General features: G+C 36.5%; 2 protein-coding genes across 3 annotated transcripts in view; both read right to left on the bottom strand.

The window, feature by feature from the left end:
- LOC134658582 (transmembrane emp24 domain-containing protein 3) overlaps window positions 1-22,022 on the bottom strand; it is a 263,572-nt gene that overhangs the window by 68,987 nt on the left and 172,563 nt on the right. The window lies entirely within an intron of this gene.
- Window positions 21,512-22,022, bottom strand: part of LOC134658242 (autophagy-related protein 16-1) — a 248,451-nt gene continuing 247,940 nt past the window's right edge. For both annotated transcript variants that reach the window (XM_063513856.1, XM_063513862.1), the window contains one exon: window positions 21,512-21,721. The gene's annotated coding sequence lies outside the window, so the exon portion shown is untranslated. The remainder of the gene's footprint in view (window positions 21,722-22,022) is intronic.

Raw genomic sequence — 22,022 nt, 5'->3', positions numbered from 1 at the left:
AGTGCGGTCGATGGTTGGAGATATGTTAGACGCCGGTGTGATTCAAGAATCGACTTCAGATTACGCGAGTCCTATTCTACTTGTGCGTAAAAAAGATGGTTCCTCAAGGTTGTGCGTTGACTACCGTATGCTTAATTCAGTTACCATTAAAGAGCGGTACCCAATGCCCATTATTGAGGATGAAATAGCGCGTCTCGCTGGTCAATCTTGTTTCATAATACTTGATCTCGCGTCTGGCTATTACCAGGTGCCAATCTCTGAGCAGAGCAAACATCTGACGTCATTCGTTACGCCGGACGGCCAATACGAATTCAATCGTATGCCGTTCGGCCTAGCGAATGCACCGGCAGTTTTTCAACGAATGATAAACACGATACTTGGTCCGGCGCGATTTAGTAAGGCGACCGCGTACATTGATGATGTACTCATTTTCGGAAAGGACTTTGCTCAGTGTCTAGAACGCCTTGAAGAGGTTCTGCAAATGTTTGAAAAGGCGAATCTCACATTGAATCTGTCGAAATGTGAGTTCTTGTGTGAAAAGGTTGATTATCTAGGCTACGAGATTAGCGCTAGTGGCATCCGGCCCGGCGAGAAGAAGATTTTGAGCGTAGTCAATTTCCCTCGTCCCCAGAATGTTCATAATGTGAGACAATTCCTAGGCCTAGCCAGCTATTTTCGCAAATTTATAGAGAACTTTGCTCAAATTTCGTCCCCTCTTAGCAAGCTTTTGAAAAAGGATGTAGTCTGGCAGTGGAGTGACGATCAGGAACGAGCATTTGAGAGCTTAAAGTCGATCCTGGTTAATAGGCCGGTTCTTGCTATTTACGATCCTTCTGCTGAATTGGAGCTGCACACAGATGCCAGTAGGTTAGGGGTCGGTGGTATCCTCCTGCAACGAACGCAAGGTAACGAGAACTTTCACCCAGTGGCATTTTACAGTCGGCAAACCTCCCCCGAGGAGAAAAACTTCCACTCTTACGAGTTGGAAACACTAGCGGTAGTGTGTTCCCTTCGTAAGTTTAGAGTCTATCTTCTTGGGAAGGAATTTAAAATTATAACCGACTGCAGTGCCTTGCGCTCCACATTTTCGAAGCGTGATTTGATACCAAGGATAGCACGCTGGTGGCTAACCCTTCAGGAATTTGATAGTACCGTCGAGTATAGGGCTGGAGTAAAAATGAGTCACGTTGACGCATTATCTCGAAATCCGGTTGAGCCGTCAGAATGTCTCGAGGATCAGTTTCCGGTGGTAATGGGTATTCGTAGCGAAGATTGGCTTCACACGTTGCAGTTAGGCGATTCTGAGCTTTGCAGAATAGTTGACGTTCTGAAGAGTGATCTAGACGAAAAGGGATTAGAATATATAAAACAGAATTTCGTCCTTAAGGATAATCGCTTGTTTCGCTATTTGGATGGGGATAAGGACAAGATCAGGTGGGCGGTACCAAAGGGCGCAAGGTGGCAGGTGTGTAAACTTAATCACGACGACATTGGACATTTTGGGATTGAGAAGACCTTGGAACGAATTAGAAGTAACTATTGGTTCCCCAAAATGTCCAGGTTCGTCAAGAAATACGTGAGCGCGTGTATTGAATGTGCGTATGCAAAAAACAATTCAAGTGCTCGCGAAGGGTTACTGCACCCTATTGCTAAGGTAGAGATCCCTTTTCACACCCTTCATGTGGACCACCTTGGACCCTTTGTAAAGTCGTTAAGGGGTTTTACTCATTTGTTGGTGGTTGTTGACGGCTTTACCAAGTTCTGTTTTCTCAGACCTGTCAGGAATACAAATGCTCAAAATGTGATCAGGGTTCTAGAAGACATTTTTAGCATATTTAGAAACCCTGACCGGCTCGTTAGTGACAGAGGTAGTTGTTTTACCTCGCACACATTCAAACGGTTTTGTTTAGATAAAGGAATTAAACATGTTTTAAATGCGGTCGCTAGTCCCAGGTCTAATGGCCAGGTCGAGCGGTATAACCGCACAGTCTTAGACTCTCTCAAGGCACTAAGCGTTAAGCATGGCGAGAAAAGTTGGGATACGCATTTGGGACGCATTCAATGGGGACTGAATAATACCATTCAGAAAACTATAGGTAGGACGCCGTCGGAAGTAATGTTCGGAACTCGTATGAATAGCGAAATTAACCCGATGCTCAATGACGTCGTCGTCGATAGCCGTAAAAATGATGATTTGTGTGAAATACGTGATAGTGTTAAGGCTAGGATAGATCAGGAGCAGGCTAGACAAAAAGAAAGGTATGATTTAGGGAGGAAACCTTCTCGTATATATAAAGAGGGAGATCTCGTTAAAATAACAAAAACTTGTTTCAATAATAACGGACAGAGCAAGAAATTGATGCCTTATTTTATAGGGCCATACCGCGTGAGCAAGGTCTTAGGCAATGACCGCTATGTTGTAGCCCCAATACCTGGATTAGTCGATACAGAAAATAGGCGGTCAACGACCGTAGCTGCTGACCGCATGAAGCCGTGGATACACGTGACCGCTCTAGAAGTTGATGAAAAAGAATCTAATGAAAATCTTGAGAGTGATGATGGAAACGATTCGAGTTAGAACATGGATATGGATATCATATTTGTTAGGATATTTTATCCTAATTGATTTGCTACAGAATGTTTTTTTTGTTGTTACAGATCAAGTACGCGAGAATCGATCGGTTCGCGGCTTGGTGCAATAAGTATCAAAGAAAGTCCTTCGACTGCCATCAAGAGCATTAATCGATCGGCTCGGACGGGCGTCGATAGGCATCCTGAAAGAATCGATCGTTCAGGAGGTTAGGGAACCCTGATTAATCGATCGTTCAGGGGATATAGGTATTCTGATTAATCGATCGTTCAGAATACTCGTTCGTTATAAATAATGTATGTCACAACATAATCGATCGGTTGTGACTTCATTTTAATGTTTTATGGCCCAATTAATCGATCGTTTGGGTTCACTAGATTCGATATTCAATCGATTGTTCATAGAATTTGTTATTTTAATCTAAAACTCACACTTATTATTTGGATTATGTATGTAGCTTATAGTCCTTACATTTGTTTTGAGTTTATTAAATTATATTTGTCTATTTTGGTACATGATAGCATTGATAGCTTCGTAATTTTGCAGTTTATGATTAATTTTACTTTGGGTTGATTAGTTTTACTTGACTACTTTCAATATTTAACTAATAAAATAACTATTTTTATTTTACCTATTGTATGTTAAATATTTGAGAGAGCACAATGTCTGCATTTGCATTGTAATGTAAAAGTTATAAATGAATAATTAAAATGTTTAGCATAGTTAAGACTAGTTTGTTAGTAAGTTTGATTTAAATTGTCAAGTCAGCCGATTGTTAGGTTACCTAGGTTACCACCTGGTGTCGTGTGCGGGGACGCACACGATGTCAGGACAGCCGATTGTTAGGTTTCGTTATTTTTAACGTTAATATTTATCAATTTTGCCAAGGATTTATTTTTAATAATCATATTTAATGCATTATCTATGGTTTAAACTTGTAACATTTTTAGTTTATTTCTGGCAACATTGCTTTAACGTGATTGGTTGCTGTCTTGGCGGGCGAATAAAGTCGTTCAACGATTGGTTGACGTCATCGATATCACGCGATGTCGTCCACCAATCACGAGGCTAGATTTTCCCGCCATATTGGCAACGGTTCTTGGCAGGGAGCAGATCAAACTCTGCCATTCGGACTGGAGCAATCGTGGAAACAACTCGCTGATTAGGTGAACTTACGTACTCGGCTGAAGGTGACCTAGGTTACCTAGCCTGGCTAGTTAGCTAAGTTAATAGCAAAGTTAATTTAAATGTTGCAAAGTAAATTAATGTGGAGTTTAAGCGTCTAGAGTAAATGTAATCAAGTGGTTCGAATAAACATTCCTAATCCAACCGTTCGGAGTTTTTCCTTTGTGCTGGTGCCTAGTAGTTGACTCATCATAAATAATATAAATTGGGATACCCTCCTCCAATTGAGGGGGGATTTAAATTTTCTTGGGGTAGAGGTGTAGGGTTGGAGCCGGTGTAGCTTTATTTGACGTTCATAAGCGCATTGTAATTATGCCTACTTGAATAAACTATCATTTATCTTTATCTCCAATTTTTTTATTTATTGCATTTGCAATTTGTGATGACATTGAACCTTACTACGTTTTATTTTATTACGTTAGCTTTTTGTATATGTATAAGAAATCATATACGCTTTTTTTTTACAATTAATTAGCTTATGTTTATGTTTTTATGCCTCTTTCCTATTAAATCGCCGGACGTCGGACGAGCTATTACCTAATTGCAGCCTGAATCCTAATACCGTTCGAGAAATGGACATAGATGGTACCGAGACAAATAGGTACCTAGGTGTGGACTTGTGGAGGCGTACCGAACAAATAAAAAGTGTAATTCGTGTAAGTATTTTTTCAATGTAATTGAACTTGAACTACCTACATAAATACCTATTATATTATTATTTTATAGCAACTTCGCGTTCTTCGCAATTTCACAAGACAATTTGTTTTTTGTTTGTAACGGAATGATTAGCGAAATTAAGGTCCTTTAGAGATAAAGTGGTAGAAGGTAATTTGTACGGGTAATGCGGTTACCGAAGTGGTAAAACTTTGGCGTTTATTTCTGCCAGGTGGACTAATTGGTCATATCGTAATAAGTGCGAGTAGCATTTTAGGAAGGCACGCGCGTTGAATCCTTCAGGAGCAGGCTGCGCTGCGTGTACTGCGTCGCCTGCGTCTCGGCATACGCTTAAAGCTGGCCACACACACTAGGTTTTGCGTGTCGGTTTTGCTTGTGCAAGCAAAACCAACAGGCACGACCGAGTTCCATAGGGCACACACACGTAACGACAAACCTGCACAAACTCTCAGTTCAAACCATCATGGCACCGGTAGCGGTGGTTGACGTCGACGCAATAGCGTTATTAGGTTTATATTTCGTCAGCCATACACGCATACAAACCATGAATCCACTCCACACTTAAAAAATAATAAAACTGGCCAAGTGCGAGTGGGACTCGCGCACGAAGGGTACCGTACCATTATATATAAAAACGGAAAAAAAATCATGGGAGCCCCACTCCGACTCGCACTTGGCCGGTAGTATTTATTTGTTGTACTAGAGGCAACAGAAATAGTAGTATTTATTTGTTGTACTAGAGGCAACAGAAATAGATTATCTGTGAACATTTCAACAGTCTAACTAGCATAGTTCATGAGATACAGCCTAGTGACAGACGGACGGACGGACAGTGGAGTCTTAGTAATAGGGTCCCGTTTTACCCTTTGGTTACGGAACCCTAAAAATCCTCTACAATTGCATTCCGTTTGCGAGACGACATTGTTGCACAGTGACTTGCGACCTATCCCCTCGGCAATCACTGGATAACTGAAGCCTATCAAGCCTGCCAGCCACACACGTTCAGTTATGCCTGCGCAAGCGAAGTGCGCAAGCACAACCGACAGGCAAAAAATATAAATTTTGATATTTTCAATTTTGCTTGCGCAGGCAAGGAGTTTGCTTGCGCAGGCAAGGAGTCATGTCATACACACGTTCAGTTATGCCTGCACAAGTAAACTGTGCAGGCATAACCATCGGTTATAACCTAGTGTGTGTGGCCGGCTTAACCTTAAACCGTATCACATACACCAATCACGCAAAGCACGGCGTCGCCTCAGCCACCCTCGGGTTGTTTTGTAATTAGACAACGGCCGGGTCAGTGGGTGATGACCGTTCTCGACTAATAACACGCCTTAATAGCTTCACCTAAATAAATCACACATAACGGTTACTAATATTTCTCAGTCGAATTAATCTTAATTCGACAGAGCGTCAATAGGTTCGCGAAAGCGGGGCTTGTTCTGCGGAATGATGATTTGTTGAGTAAACAAATTAATAAGATACCAATTGATACGTAATAATGTTTATTTTCCATATTAAAATACAAGTCGTAGAATAAAAGTGATGAATATGTTTCTTTTTATTTATAAACCTTGGAGGATATAATCAAACGGAGACGCCATGTCTGTAATTTTCTGTACAAAACAGTCTGCCGATTTTTGCGGGGGAGGGGAACGTCAAATGTATGCGTAACGTAAAAATAGCCATGTCAGATAAACGTCAGTCCATACATTGTGTATGACCGTTGGCCGCCTATTTTCGACAGAGGGGAAAGCCTGTTAATGGCTACTCCGTTTAGTTGTATCCTCCAAGGTAACTTACAATAAGAATGTATTAACTACTAAAGCTACACAAGTAGATTTTCCCGATCACATGTAAAGAGAAATCAAATATACAAGGACTGACGTTGGCAGCCGAGAAACTCTTCCTGTGTAACTTCAGCCTACCTCGACGTAACTCTCAAATAATAATATGCTGTACATTACAATACCATACCCAGAATACAAAAATATTAAACTATGTACATCTCGGTAATTGTACTTCTTTCGAAAAATAAAGGTAAACGTTCCCATGTTTGCCACCTTAGGTTTAACAATGGACAAAATGTACCAAATGTTGGCACAGTCAATTTGTTCTAGATGCAGATTATTTATCTATTTTAAACTTTATTGCATAACTATAAAGAGTACAAATGGTAAACAGACCTTCCAAGGCAAGATTCCATTGTCCTTCAGACAACCATTGGGTTAAACAGACTTGCTAGTTTTGAGTCCTGGGACATTTACCTTAAAACAAATATATTATGCTTCCTTATCATTTAAATATACATTTTTTTCTGACGATTCAAATCTTATAAGTTAACAATTTGGAGATGAAAGACCTTTTGTCACATCAATCATATCATGTCATATCGTACATCGCATAGGTATAAGCTACATCGTATAGGTACTTGGCTCGAAAAAAGTGGCTTTACATTTAAAAAAAAATGTTTCGGGCTGCAAGTGTTAAAAAAATGTTTCGAGGGAAATCCCTCTGCTTACTGCTAATTATTAAAGGCACATATTTGTCCATAAATATTATTTTATAGACCCAAATCAATTACGAATACTTATAACTTATAGTATAATGAATATTCCATATCGATCTTAAAATAATAGGTTGATATATTTTAAGAACGCACATGACAAATCCAGTTATATTCGTATTTATTTCTGGATAATTAACAATGTAGTACATCTCGCTCGCTTGCCAATGTACGCGAATTTAGAGCCGCCATAAAAGAAAAAATCACCAACTGTCACGATGACACTTCATATATTTTGCGCGCGCCGTAACGCATCTGTCGCATAGTTATTAAAAATTAAGTTTTATCGAGTAATTACTAGTTTTTTCCATGCAGTTATACCTAAAAGGTCTATATACAGTGCAATGTGTACATGGAAAATGAAATTTGTAAATATCGCAACGTAAGTACCACGGACTGTGGTAAGTACATTGTACAGCCTTGTACATCTTTACGGACAGCATTTGTCAGCTAGTAAACAAAAGTAGTTTTCATTTTCTAAATTCTTGCAGCTAGAAGGTGCTAAGAGTGCTCCCGTGGGGAAACTTGGACTTCTGATACAAGTCATGTACTTAACCTCACTTTATTATAGAGTACCTATACAAAGTTTTTATACATTCTCGTGTGACGAGTTTGTCTATGTCCGTGGGACATTGTTCGAGGTGTTGGCTTAAAGATATTTACATACTTAACCTCACTTTATTATAGAGTACCTATACAAAGTTTTTATACATTCTCGTGTGACGAGCTTGTCTATGTCCGTGGGACATTGTTGGAGGTATTCACATATCGCGTAGCGACATTTTGTGCTTCGTTCTATAGAGAACATAGACTTAGGTCCGTGGGACATTGTTTGAAATGTTGGCTTGAAAATATCCACATGTTGCGTGGCAACATTGTGCTTTGTTCGTGGAACGAAGGTCAGATCTTTTTCAACTCACTTTGACTATAATATAATGCTTATTGCATAGCAAGGAGCCCTTCGTCCGTGGGACGAGCACGAGTATCACTATTCAATAATAAAATGGATTAAATGTGAAGAAACACCTCATCCGTGGGATGATAATTTTGTGAATGGGAAAAGTTTTTTATTTCAATAATATAAATACGTACATACAAAACTTAAGAACTAAAACCTGTTCTGAGCCATGCCGGGTCCAAAGGCCCCAATCACACTTGCAGCGTTACATTTGTGAATTGTTTTGTATTACCTAATAATTTCTTATAATGACATTAGCACTTGAAATTCAGTGCATGAATTTCGTCACACTCATGGATGTGATCCTGTATCATTTACAAGCATATTCTGATATAGATGATATTCTGTCATTAGCAAGCCCGCTAGCGGCATTAAACAAATTGTATGCTAATTAAGCATCTACTTACTGTTTACAAATAATAACAATATTCTGGATGCTGTTGGAATAATGCCTCTGGATTAATGTATATGCTAAGCATTTATAATATATGCTGAACCCTTTTAAGGCTTAAGAATGGCCTACCATTTTTATTATTTCTTTGCTAATCAAAACTTCTGTAACCTGCACTAATACAATAAAATAAATAAGTGCCGTGGCAGTGTACAGCACACACATACTAGTGTACAAAAGAATGCTATTTAACAGCCTTTATAAGGACTAGATCCAAACCACTGCCTTATTGTGAAGGTCATATCCTGGGGTTAATGGCTTATACTTTTTTCACTCTTACAAGTTTACTATAGCTTGAGCGTGTTTCATAATAATATATCATATTGTGTGAATATGGATAACTTGTTCCCTTTTCAGGCAGTTTGGTAAATTGCCATACAAGTTTACTAAAAAATTCTAATATCATAACATCATAACATAACCCTTCAAGGGCTACTAATTTATTTTAGCCAAAATGTCACAATTATAGTGTGAACAAAATTATGAAATGTCCCCGGATAGCTCAGTCAGTTGAGCATGGGAATTTTAAGTTCTTGAAGCCCAATTGCCTTCGGTGAAAATGTTCAAAAGATATATAAAGATATTATATACTGAATTAAGTGAGTTTATTATTACTTTCAAATGTAAGATAATGAGAAGTATGTTGTATAAAATACAAGACTGTAGGTGAACAAGGATACAATACCGAAACTATACCTACATATGAAATCTTAATCAGTCAGCCATTGGATGGATATTTAATATCAATTAAATTATAGCCCAACGCTTCAAACTCATTTATTTATCAAACTTTCAGACCTTTATAAGCCAGTGGTAACATTTATTTATTTTTTGGAACCCTTTTACAAAATGATAGGGTTCAGTTTAGCACAAGTTCATGCCCATTAAATGGCAGACTTGAATACATTTGTGATAAGAAAGAGAAATGGTTAGGTTGGTATGTAATATAATATAAGTAGGTAGGTAGGTAGATAATTAGTTAGGTTTATAGGTAAGTATGTAATAGCTATATTACATTTCCCAACTTTTGAACAGTAGTGTAGTAACAAATCTCTATAGCAGAATCCTTGACTTTTTACAACAGTAACGGGCTTAGCCAAATTAAGCCCAAAACATAAAATGAAGATAATATAATTACTTACGTATTTATTTATATTTGTGTTAGAATGTTTGATACCTCTTGGTACTGTAAATTTACTTTGAACGGTTGGGGGGCTAATGATAATGGGTCAAGTCCATCGGAGACAATTATCAATAGTAGAGCTGAAATGAAAGAAGGATTGGATTCCGAAAGTAAAATTATGCTTTATGCCCATTTTATGCCATAATGAGCAATAGATATTTTTCTTTTATCTCTAATGATCTAATTAATCAATTATAAATGTATAAATAATCAGTAGTGAATTGAAACAATTTCAAAAGTATTTTGTTGCATTTATATGCTTTTCTTTATACTCTCTGTACGAATATGATCAGAAAGATCCAACAGAAAGTGGATAGATAGTTACACCTCTCAGCAGTCTTACGACTGTTCAAGCTGATCTATGAAGATATTTTTGGGCACTTAACAGGGCATTATAGACAAACTGTCGATCCATAATAACTCATGACTATGTTATATAAATAGTCATTTTCTGTTTTTCTTAGTACCTATTTAGAATTCTCGAGGTGTATGCATATGTACAACATACGAAGTACGAACATATGTCACTTACAAGTGATTTGCGGTTTTTATTATGGGATAATACACGAAACGTCACAGACCGATCCACATACATATGTGTGGTTTTATTAATTCACACAGTCCCTAAATAAATGTTTTACATTATTTTACCTAATTACATGTTGTTTTGGTTTAAACTGCTTATTTTGTTAGATTCTGTAGTGGTGAGAAATACTAGAACAAATAATTGAAAGAATGTTACCCAACAGGATCATCTTTTTATATAAGTACCTCTAGATATTTATAATAAGTACTTAAATAAAATATTCCCTATGCCCATGTCCAGCAGTGGACGTCCTCTGGCTGATAGGATGATGATGATGAGGAAATAAATTATTAAAATATAATACAAAGTGAAACTTGTTGTAGCTAGGAAAGCAATTTATCGTATTTTAAGTGTAGGCTATATAATTGGTAATACCCCGTTTAGCATAATTAGCAAGTAAGCAAGTGAATACTTACTTAGCTTAGTTAAGTACTTAACAATATTTTAAATAAGGGTACTTAATCCCTTCTAACGTAAACTATCTGGTGTTGTCACCATGTAGTAACAAATTTACTATATTTAGTTTAAACAGCTCCAAACATGTCTCAAGATTCTCCAAACGGGGAAAGAAGAGTTTATTCGGATTAGAATATGGACATGCAATCAATTACGCTTAATTGCATGCATGAGAAGCAATGCGAGTATATTTAAGGGTGTATGACACGAATAATAAATCAACTTGAGAATTTGAAACTAAGATTACAGGGTTAGTTACTTCATGTTTCAACAAATAGCTAGTACATTTATTTTTATGTTTACTTAGAATAGCAAAACTCTTTGAAGACCTTAGCTAAGAAAAATTAATAGTGTCAAGATTTTACTTACTGGGTGATGCCCAGAACCTATGACTATTGACACAATTTTAATAAAATGAAATTATGTATTTATTGGAATAAACGAATACAATATAAGAGAAAAATATGGCATCATAATGTCTTAAAACCTTGTTTTACGTATCTTAGACAAGTAACAAGAAAGTACAAGGTATTTTAGTAGCCATTCACATGTCTTCTTTCTTTTATGGAGGCTTTATATTTATATATCATACATTACTTAGATGCTATTTAGTACTAAAAGAGGGGGTAATAATATTTTTATATTTTCTTTACATATGACAATTATCATGTCTCACATTGGATAAGGTAAAGATCATAAGGGCAGGTCTCACCAGTGAATTTAATGTTTTAATATAATGGAGGGATGCTTCAGATAACTAGTCTGCTACTTTTGTTAGATACTTATTTATTAGATATATTTACATGTTCAAAATTTTGTATACAGTAAATCTTTGATTCTCAAAGTATTTACCTATTAAAATAGCAGACTCTAATTTTATTGTTGATAATTCCCATGTCATAGGAAGGAGAATTTTTATTTTAACATTGATCTACTTTAAGATGTCTCATAGCAACTTATGTTTAGTTTACCTTTGATGATATATAGAGATAGGTATCCATTATAGATATATAGATATATAGATATATATGTATATTCTTACCAAAAAGACAAGTGCTTGTTTTTGGGTAGATTTTTGAGATATTTGGTTTTTACAAATTATTTAATTCTCTTCTCTAAACATCTACATTGTTAATTATCCAGAAATAAATACGAATATAATTATAGGATTAAACGAACTTACCTGAAGTGAAGTTCAATCCTGATTATATGAAGTATTTATTTCTGGATAAGGGATATCCCCACCCTCCTCGAGTAACCATGGATCCATGGTTACTTCCCAATTAGTGTATGAATACTCTAAACTATATGAAGTGTCATCGTGACAGTTGGTGATTTTTTCTTTTATGGCGGCTCTAAATTCGCGTACATTGGCAAGCGAGCGAGATGTACTACATTGTTAATTATCCAGAAATAAATACTTCATATAATCAGGATTGAACTTCACTTCAGGTAAGTTCGTTTAATCCTATAATTATACTTGATTCATGGTTAACATTGAATGCGGTTACCTACATGTTGTATTGTACTTTATGGACCGCGACCCAGCAATGGATTTTCATTGCCAAGTCCTTACCGATGATAACTATTTAAGAACTTCGTTAATAAAGTCTTTAAGATTTGTTAAGTATGACGCAGCCTTGTGAATACCAGTTAGCGCTCCGTTGGGGTATAACGGAAGCTATTCAACCAAACACGTAGAAATCATATATTTTTGTGAATTCCATCATATACCTCTATTAACTATTTTACGAGGGATCTTAAAGAAAGAAGTAACTGTCGCAATTTACAAATTGTCTAACTCAGGACAGGTAGGTATAAGTATTATTAATTGGCGTGACTGTCGATCCATAGAACAGATGCACAAGCCACAAACTTAGTACTTAATATAAGAAGGTAGGTATCCTAATTTTTGTGCTCTTCACTTTCTAAACAAACGGTACCTACGTAGGTATTTGAGCGCAAACAACATGAACCATCTTGACTTTATCAATAAATTCGCGTATAAATGTCTAATAGATTGCTTTACCGCTGTTTGGTTCCTTAATATCTTCTTTCACATGCATAATGTGTCTAACCTAGTGCGTCCGACAACTTAATTTACATATATTTTTGAATATATCGACTGTTATAACATTTTATCGACTTACAAGTACTAAAGGCGCATAATATTTTATACAAAACAAATATATCTATTTAATCGCATGAATAATGCTAGCCAACGAAATGACTAGCTCTTAAATTGTGGCCAGCAATAATAAATTAAGACACAATTGTATCAATAAAATCTAAATTAATTACTTAATTAGAGAACCAAATGTTTAGGCTTTAATATCATTTAGAGCTAATTTAGAGTATGACACGTTCAACTGGCAAGAAAAATACGATGAATATAGAGAGATCAGCCGTGATAGGTTCGAAGTTAGAACGAGATTGTGGGGCCGGTTTTAGTTCAGGAACCCATGAGTGTTCTCGCAACTAATTAGCGGAGGTGGAAGGTGAATGGAGGCTAATCTAAAACCGGCGCCGGATTGTGTTTTTTGATCGTCGTCCTGAGCGGGCGTCGCAACAGTTTCGGGTAATTAAGTGGTCGGTTATAAGAGTAATTACCATGTGGAAATTACATTATAAATGGTATGGGGTCATTACACCTTGGACGACAAAAACCTCTCACAAAAAGTGGCGGCGGTCGGTTGTCAAAACACGTCACGGGATTATGGATGGTTCGCCGCAGGCGCGCGCGCTCGGCGCCGTCAACGCGCGCTTATCGCCACAAGCCCACGATATGCAACTGCGATTTAGTATTCGAAACACGTGTCAGAAACTTCATATGGCGTTCTGCACATTTTGCATACTTTTACCCAAATCGCTTTATAACAGGCGTGTGTACTTATTTAATTCTGACAATGGTAGACCTCGTTTCGTGTACCGTTTACAAGATTTCGAATATTCAACGATATTGCGATCGGATATTTGTGACCCGCTTCTTGTTTTACCGTTTCCTTCATGATATTTATTGGTAGGTGGTCGCTATAACCTGTGGACTGTGCAGTGTGCATGGATCTCACTGTACTAGTAATCTGCAGAACGGCGATAAATATATCAAAATTAGTTTACTCGCGTACCGTGACTAGCATGTTTTTATGGCGACACTTGCTAATATAATTGTGGAGCGCCGAGGTGGCTGTGTATAGTAGGCATCTTGTCCAACCAGTCCGACTAACAAGCACTACCATATATTATTTAAACAAGTGAGAATATAATAAAAAAACCATCAGTAATCTTTTTTCCGTCACTCATTTTAAAATTAAAAAGTCCGTTAAAATCTTAATCGAGCGTAATATGACATTGAATTAATACTCGTTCATTGGATAGTGTAAGTACCTATAAAGGTCTTGCAATTTAAGAAGACGAGGACATAATGCCTAACCCAACCCGAATCCGGGACGTACAGAGTTGTACACTCGGATGATGTAAATACATATTACACCACGCTACGCAGGTAAATTTCAAATATGTGCATTTGTATATGATGGACATAATAAACACGGGTAAAACAATAATTCATATAAATATGATATAGGTATAATTTGAAGTGGGTAGCTATATAATCTTCGTTTAAAAGCATGTAATATAACGAAGTTTATAAAGAAAAACATAATTTATATGTTCAAACAGTATGTAAGTACGTAAGTACAGCCTACTAAATGTATGTATACTCGTCATGTCTCATGTACTTACCAAAAACACTTTTAGCTATTGGGAAACGATGAAAAATGTTTAATGCATTTTGTTTTTATATAATTGCATGGCTATGCAATTTGAAGTTTCCTATTATGTACAAAATATAGGTACCTACTTAGGATACCTACTATGCAAGATAAAAATACCATGATTTTTGTTTCACACCTGCTTGAAGCAGCAAAATAAGTAACGCAACTTTTTTGCTTTTAATTATTATTATATTCTATTGCTGGTTACGTTGCTGTTTTTTTTCGTGTCTCATAAAAGTCATAAATTGAACAAGTAGTAAAAATACTTTAAAAGTGCTACTGTCTCGATTGTATTACATACACTCATTCTACTCCATCATTCAGACTCTATCATTGTATGTTAATGCGACGCACTTGGTCCGTGACGATTGATTACAATAAAGCGATGACGGCATTATAATACATTAATATCACTATCCATTAAACAAGTCAGTCCGGTCATGTTCTGCCTTCTTTCACATTTGTTATATAGATATCCATACCGTAATCGGCAACGGCAACCACACTATTAAAGAGTACACTTCATAATCCTACAGCAAACTCGGAACTAATTATCTTAGAACTCTTGCAAAGTTAATTTGCGCTGTAAACTGTAATCTTTGGGAAGTGATCTGCGCGGAATTCACAACACCCGCCCGTTCTCACGTGGACTCCGAGCCGTTAGATAAAGATAAACAATATTATAAGTCACTGACATTTAAGTTCCCTATTGTTACGCATTATATTACGCATTCCCATATGTTTTTCGAAACAAATCATACGCTCGTGTTGCTATTGACTCTTATAACGTTATTATAATGTTCACATAATTATCTGAACGCGCCATGTGCTCGCTTTATAATCGTGCCTAATGACGCGAGCCCATCATGCCGCTTGCGGCGGGGTATTTTGGCACTCCCAACACATTACGTGCACGATTACACACAGTAAACACATTAACCTCAGGTTACACCAAAATTGTCTGTCGAATACTTAGTGGAATACAGCATTTTTACAGGCGAAAAATATTAAACGCTTTTCTGAATTAGGTACCTATGAAGATTTGCAATACCAGAGTAAAGTAAACAAAGAAGACTGACAACCCACATACAACGCTACGAGAATCGTCAATGTTGTAGATGACATTTAATTGATTTCATTGATTCCATATTTGTAATTGTTTTTTGTAATTTTGGTTATTTTTATTGCTTGTAAAAAAATTACATGTAAATGTGCCCCTGTGGCCTATTTGCTGAATAAATGTTTGATGTTGATGTTGACAATGTTGACATTAGATATTATTTTTACATTTCAGTTATTTTTATATGAAAACCGTCACTATACTGCTATTTATAAATAAATATTAAGGGACAATCTTACACAATTCAGCCTAGCCCCACAGTCAAGCTTAATGCAGCCTGTGTTGTCTGAACTAGACGAGGATATATGTAATACCTACATAGTAATAAATATATCTATAGATAAATACTTTAATACATAGAAAACATCCATAACTCAGAAACAAATATTTGTAATGATCACACAAATAAATGCCTTAGCGAGATTTGAAATCGGAACCTCCTTCTTCATAGTAAAATGAAAATTACACCATATTATTAAGTGCGAATTTATAATTTATTTATTTTTTGGCAAAAGGGTCTCTTTTGGTCTCTCTCTCTTTTATTGCTGACTGTACTTTTCTTTCCACATGCAACCAATACTCACCGAGACAATCCTAACAACCCCCAAAAAAATTAGGTTGCGTTGTTTTATCTCATAATTCCTATGGCCACCTCCTGTCTCCATCATCAGATCAGCTCGATGGTACCATAATATTGCATTGTCACCCGACGTACGTACATATGTATGCAAATTTTCAGTTTCATCGGAAACCGGGAAGTGGGTCCAATTTAACTTTCATGATTTGATTACAAACAGACAAATAACGGGACAGGTGAAGGTGAAACTAAATAAAAGCTTGTAAAATTGGATTTATCTGACTGCAGTTATAGTCACAACAAAAGTATAAAATAGTAGATTAAAAGAGCATTTTGAGCTTTTAGAAAAGGTAAGGAAGGCGCCAGTCAATAAGAGCATAATGCCTAAAATTATTTGATTATGCTTTAATTGTACCTATTTTGTGCATATCTAGTGCAGCTAGGAAAGTGAGTTTTTAGGTTTAGAAGTCATATCATAAGTAGCAGTGGGTCATAGATTTTATACGTGTAAAACTAAAATGGAAAAATAGTAAAAAAGACATGCGAGTATCGTGGTGTTGTAAGGAGGTTGTGCGCCTAGAATATTTACTAGTTTCTGGCAATACATAGGTGGGTATAAGTAGGTCGATTTATTAACCTTTTCCACGCCGTGTCAAACACAAAAGCTGTCACTCACACGCCAGTCACGCCACACTATTGAAGTTGAACTTTATGTATATGCACGTAGGTCGATGTTGCTCTGTGGTCTGTGACCGATTAATCGGTCTTTGGCGATGAACCTACGATGCGGATATATCGGTCATTGGCGTCCAAAAGGTTAAGACCTAGCGCGAGATGTCCCGACTATGAAAATTCTCAAATTAAATCCGCGCGAGAGTTCGTGAATATATCTACATAAAACGATCTAACTGAATCTTAGACGCCGATCTCTTTCTACAAGTCGAATAAGATTAATTTCCAATATGTAGCTAAGGTAAGGGGAAGACTTTTAAACTTAATATGCTAATTTATTTTAAAATAATGCGTTAGGCATGTTATACAAAATAATGACTCAAAATCTAGCACCTAAGTGTTAATGCATATTGTACATGTACAGTTTTACAATATATGCCTAACCGAATTATTTGTTTAGTAACTGTCCACTGCATACCATACAGGAAAAACTTATCTGTTGAAATTACAGTTACGTTGTATTGCAGGATTGGTGTACATAATAATAAATACAAAAATCTTTGCAGTTAACGAAAAAATCGAATGCGAATGGTTAATAGGGTGGAGTGAAAGTGGCCAAATTTTTTTTTTTCTTTTTTTCAAATTTCCTAATCATAATCATAATCATAATCATCGCATTTATTCGTGATAAACTATAACATACACAAGTACACAACAAACAGAGAAAATTAAACATAATATAAATACATAGTTTACCACGAAATGGTCCCGCCTCAGCATAATGCTAACCCAGAAGTTAGCGCTGATCTTCCGGCGAGGCCATTTGTGGGTCACGAAACGAAACGCAGCTGTACGACACGGCCCCATCATAAAACCGAACGCGCCTTAGCTGTCATGATGACATAAGGCCATGTCGTACAACACGTGCTGATAAAATAACAAGTCCATTATTTGTATAAGAATTATCTCCTAAAACACTAGTATCAGTGCAAAACACAAAAGAAAATAAACGTGATTACATGATGAATAAAAAAAAACAATAAACTACAATCTTACAAAATAAAACAAAGAATACTACCAAGGTGATATGGTTTACAACTACTAGAAAATGTGTTTATGTTGCCGAAGTGAAAGTTTCTACCTACCACTGACAAGAACTAAAATAAAGTTTGGCTTTTCGTTTTTACGAGTTTGTTACATGAAGAAGATGAAATTCATAAATATAAATATAAATATAACGCACAATGGTGAAATTTCCTGTATCATTAATCGATGATCCTAAGTAAAATCTCTATTCATACCAAAAATCAGACATCTAGGACTTAATCTTCAGGTGGCGCACCTTGAAGGTAGTTTACAAAAAACTTAAATTTTTACGCTTAAGTGGCTCCCACTATTCAAAGTCGATTCACGATTTAACTTTATAAACGCGGTGTTTTTAATTGTATCGAAGTGTCATCTCGTATATGAATCGGTTTTATTTGAAGTAAATACAATTAATTGCTTGTGGCGAAGAAGTGAAAATTGAAAGTAAAGTGTTACAAAATGCCAAAAACTCGAAAAGATTTGAGGTGTCCTGTGTTTAGCGATCCACATAAATTAAGTGGTAACATGTTGCCGACGTATAGTGATGTGATTAAATATTACTTATGGCACAGAAACCATCTACTCGAGTTGAATAATGGAAAAGATCCTTCAGTCAAAGATATTTGTGAAATAATTGCTACGGATATCGAAAATATATGGGCTAAAGCATCTATCCCTACAATTAGTCATCAACAAGTTGTCGCAAGATTGATTGTGTATTACAACAAGTATAAAGGTGTAAAAAAACTGCGTAATGACTCCAAAAAACAAACCTTTTATGAAGATTCTCTGAAAAAGTTATTTGATATCGCAACATGTAAATGTATATCCAGAGAAGTATTCAAATGTGTAACTAAAGTGCCTGTTGCTGAAGAATTATTCTTGCAAGACCAACGAACTGATCGCAAAATGTATATAGGGACTGTTGACAAGGTGATGACCCAATCTATCCAGCAAGGCGAAATTAGGAAGCGAAAGTATGACCAGTTTGTGCAAAAATCCATGTGTGTAGTACTTCTTCATCTGCTTCAAATATAATTTGGACGTCTGACAGTTCTTCTACAGAAACAGAATCTGATGAAGATGATATTATCACATGACATGTGTCAACAGAAAAAGAAACCTCTAAACGATACCCACGTGAAACTCAGCAGATGAGAGGTAAGCTGCAAAATCTAGCTTCAGCGTGCGATAGAACAGGAATTTCCGATCGATCTGCGGCATTTATTGTGAACGCTGCATTGGTTGATTTAAATGTAATCAGCAAAGAGAACGCAAATAAAGTTATAGACCGAAGCAAAATACGTCGAGAGCGAAAAAAAGTACGCCAAGATTTGCAGAGTGTTATTGCCAGTAAACCTTTAAGGGCTATTTACTTTGACGGTCGAAAAGACAAAACCTTAGTGATGACAACCACAGACAATAAATCGCATCGCAAGACTGTTACAGAAGAACACATCTCAATATTATCAAAGCCAGATTCTGAATACATCGGACATCTTTCCATTGATTCTGGGAAGGCGATGACGATTGAGAAGAGTATTGTTGACTTTCTTGAGGGTAAATTCGAATATCAGTCTTCTTTGGTGGGTGTTGTGAATACAGGACATAAAAATGGAGTTATTGTTTTACTAGAAAAACACCTGAAACGCCCATTGCAATGGTTTGTGTGCTTGTTACATGCAAATGAATTACCACTTCGTCATTTATTCTCCAGTTTAGATGGCACAACAACAGGCCCTAATAGTTTTTCTGGCAAAATAGGAAAACGGCTACCTAAGTGCCTCGATTTTAAAGTGGAGGAATTCGAAGCCATTTCCACAGAATTGCCAGCTTTGAATCCTAATTTGCTAAGTACTGATCAAAAATATCTGTTTGAGATTTGCACCGCAATTTCTTCTGGTTCGGTGTCGCCCAACTTAGCTAGCAAAGACCCAGGAAAACTGGCACATTCCCGATGGTTGACCTGCGCAAACAGGATTCTCCGTTTATACATTAGAACAGCTAAACCAACAAAGAATTTGAGGGATCTCGCGACTTTCATTATGAAAGTTTATGCACCAACCTGGTTCGACATAAAGACAAAATCATCATGTAAATATGGTCCAATTCATGTTTTTAACATGGTTAAAAGATGTCAGTATTTACCAGATAACCTGAAAAGTATTGCACTGAAAACTATTCAAAGAAATTCATTCTTCACACACCCAGAGAATTTGTTGCTGGCTATGTTGCAAGATGATGCGTCTCACATAAGGGAGCTGGCTCTTCGAAGAGTGTTAAAAGCACGAAAAGAGACCAAAGGAAAGAAGGTTCGCGAATTTCGACTCCCAGAACTAAGGGCTGACGCATCTACTTATTATGATTTAATAGATTGGACGAAAGGAAAGATTACAGAAACTCCTATGACAATGAAATATAGCGACACAGAAATTTCAAACCTGATTACTTCAGGAGCTTTGATGGATTTCGAAAAGTATCCTTGCCACACTCAGGCTGTCGAAAGGTGTGTCAAGCTGGTAACGGAGGCTTCGTTAGCAGTTTGTGGACCAGAAGCTAGAGATGGATTCATTCGTACAAGGATGCCCGGAGGAAAAGCCCGGCAAGACATACCCGTTTTCGACACCAAATCTCAATATTTTCGTGTTAATGAGGGCCCTGAAACTACTGATTTTCAACAATAAAATGTAATTTTTTGAGTTTATTTTGCTAGTTTATTATGATTTCAGTAAAGTTTATGATTAAAATTGTTAAATAGGTCCATATATTATTTTCAATAAATCATATATGTGAATGTCAAAAATTACATTATTTCAAAACTTTAAACCTAATGCGCCACCTTAAGAGCCAACAGGAGTGGTCATTTCTCCATACAAACGTACTCGACTGTTTCCTCCGTGAGTTTTGTAGCTAGAGCAATGATTTTTTCAACACAGATTAATATTGTCAATATCTGTGTCGGACCGTTTTGCTTTTTTTGATATTTTTGTTTTTTAAGGCGCTAGAGCCCTTCAAAAATGGCCAAAATGGCCTAATTGACTATGCCGCAATGAGAGGCGTGCTATTCAAAACTGACATCAATTAGTCAAAAAAGCAAAACGGTCCGACACAGATAATGTCATAATCATTTAGATTTCCAAATTTGGTTACGATTGGTTAAGTTTTGGAGGAGGAAACAGTCGAGTACGAAACCTCGATTTTTGATATTTTTACGCAGGATTTTTCGCCTTGTCCTTATCGCACTAGTTTTAGGAGCCGCTTCCGTTAGCGATACGGGTATATTTACCTAAAATATTGAAATCTTAGCTCCTGTTGGCTCTTAAGATATATATTTAGAAAACTAAAATTTTGCATAATTACTTCTAATACTATGTATCATCAATTAATGATACAGGGAATTTGAAAAAAAGAAAAAAAAAATTTTGGTCACTTTCACTCCACCCTAATGGTTAATGAACGTTCCTTGAGTCGAATAATTCAGAACATGTGCTGCCTTCAAACACCACCACAAGAGTTCTGTACAATTATCTTTAACACTAGACTCGTATAAAAGCTCACATTCACTCTCTTATTAGAAAAGCGAAGCCTTTCCAATAACTGCTGAAAATCATTCAAACCAGCAAAAATATCGAATGTTATATTAAATTGACTGTCAGTCGATAGTTTCCTGGCACAGACTGACATGCCAGAGTATAAAGTCTATGACCTCTTGGATACCTACATATGTGCACTGATGTCTTTTCAGGCGAAACGATGCAATATGTCAGTAGTGAAGCCGCGAAAGAAGTTGAATACTTCGGTGTTGTCGGCCTCACTTTCTGAGGGAAGTGCGGAGTTCTCGTTCTGAAAAGTAAAATATTTTAATTGAAAAGTACAAACATTTGCAACTATAAATTTGGTTGACTGTATAAAGAGTCTACTATGTTGTTACGAGTTGACAAGGGGGTTCAGCGAATAAAGGTCACAAATAATATCGAACTAGGTTTATTTAAAAAAAAAAAAACGGGTTGCACTCCGGGAGTGCCGACAGAAGTGAAAACTCAATGACTAGACCAAAATATCTGCAGCACTATGTATAATTGACCCATCCTCCTTTCTATTGAAAAACTTTAGTTCCGAAATTGCTGGTCAGTGAGCTTGTTTA

Source organism: Cydia amplana, chromosome 2 (genome assembly GCF_948474715.1).
Source record: "Cydia amplana chromosome 2, ilCydAmpl1.1, whole genome shotgun sequence".
Lineage (NCBI taxonomy): Eukaryota > Metazoa > Arthropoda > Insecta > Lepidoptera > Tortricidae > Cydia > Cydia amplana.
The sequence above is the reverse complement of the archived record's forward strand: the minus strand, read 5'-3'. Positions and strand labels throughout refer to the sequence as shown.